The sequence below is a fragment of the Ambystoma mexicanum genome, chromosome 6p (genome assembly GCF_040938575.1).
Source record: "Ambystoma mexicanum isolate Mex_15411 chromosome 6p, UKY_AmexF1_1, whole genome shotgun sequence".
In the NCBI taxonomy this organism is placed as follows: Eukaryota; Metazoa; Chordata; class Amphibia; order Caudata; family Ambystomatidae; genus Ambystoma; species Ambystoma mexicanum.
This window is the reverse complement of record NC_090935.1, coordinates 431565239-431566747: the sequence shown is the minus strand read 5'-3', so window position 1 is coordinate 431566747 and position 1509 is coordinate 431565239.

The window sequence follows — 1509 nt, the reverse complement described above, 5'->3', positions numbered from 1 at the left end:
GGGTGGACCCTTAAGCCCCGTTCCCCCGGACGGTGGGCTGGGGCCGGGGCAGGCGCGGCCCGCCGGGCGGCCGGGCCAAACGTCCCGGGCAGCGGGACCAGATGGCCCGAGTCACGGCCGGCCTGGCTGGCTCCTGCACTTGTCCCCTCCGGTCGGGTTCCATAACACTGCGTGGGGGCTTAATAGCCGGCGTGGAAGTGTCTCCCGGGCCCGAGCATGCAGGAGGCCGGTGCCTTAAGCTCCTGGACAGGGCGGGGAAGAGAGGCGGCAGATTAAGCCCCCCCCACCCCGGAGCACAGCCTGGGTGGCAGGGGGTGGACCCTTAAGCCCGTGCCCCACGGATGGTGGGGTCGGGGCAGGCGCGTCTGGCTGGTCATCTGGCCAGGGGGGTAGGACCAGATGGCCCGAGTGGCGGCCGGCGGACCAGATGGCCCGCTTCGCGGCCGGGGCGGCTGGCACCTACATTTGTCTCCAGTCGGGTTCCGTAAGCCCCCACTGCGTGGGGGCTTAATAGTCAGCGCGGAAGTGCCACCCTGCGGCCCCCGGGGCAGCAGTTGCGCTGTTCCCGGCCTCGGTTCCATGGTGTCCGTGGGCTGCTCCTGGTCAAGTCCAAAATGGGGTGGCGCCCTGAGCGGGGGGGGGCCTTCCCTCCACGGGGCTATAGCCGCTCATAGGGTCCGGCCTTGAGTGCCATGGCGTTTGTGGGTTACTCCCGGTCCTCGGCCCAGTGCCTCCCGTGGTGCGGTCAAGTCCAGAACGGGGTGCGTGTGTCAAGGGGCGCTCGTAGTGGCCGGCCCGAGTTCCACGGCGTTTGTGGGTCAGTCCCGGAGGACAAGGCTCTAACGTGGAGGGAGAAGCTCTAAGGGGTGGACCCGGCCGGAGCTCCGGGGCCGCCGGGGCTGCTTAACCCCCACCCCCCACCCCCCTTCCCCCTGTCTCGAAGGTCCCCGGGCCCAGCACTGGTCGCGGGGAGCCCCGGCGGCGTCCCCGTCCCTCGCCGGAGGGAGAAGTTCTGATGCGGAGTGGGGGCGAGGCTCCAAGGCGGCCCGGGCCGGGGCCCCAGGCTGCTGCAACCACCCCGGCCCTGGGCGCCGCATTGGTCCCGTCCCCCGGGCCAGGCGGCGGTTCCCGGGGAGCCCCGGCGGCGTCCCCGGAAGGAGAAGCTCTAATGCGGAGTGGGGGAGGCTCTAAGGTGGCCCGGGCCTGGGCCCCAGGCTGCTGCAGCCACCCTGGCCTTGGGCGCCGCGTCGGTCCCGTCCCCCCGGGCCCGGCGGTGGTTCCCGGGGAGCCCCGGCGGCGTCCCCGTCCCTCCCCGGAGGGAGAAGCTCTAATGCGGAGCGGGGGAGGCTCTAAGGTGGCCCGGGCCAGAGCTCCAGGCAGGCGCCCAAGGCCGGCCTCGGGTCCTACAAAGGTCCCCAGGCCCGGCGGGGCCCCCGTCCCTCCCCGCAGGGAAAAGCTCTTATGCGGCGGGAGAAAAGAAAGCTCTGAGACGGGGCCTGGCCGGAGCTC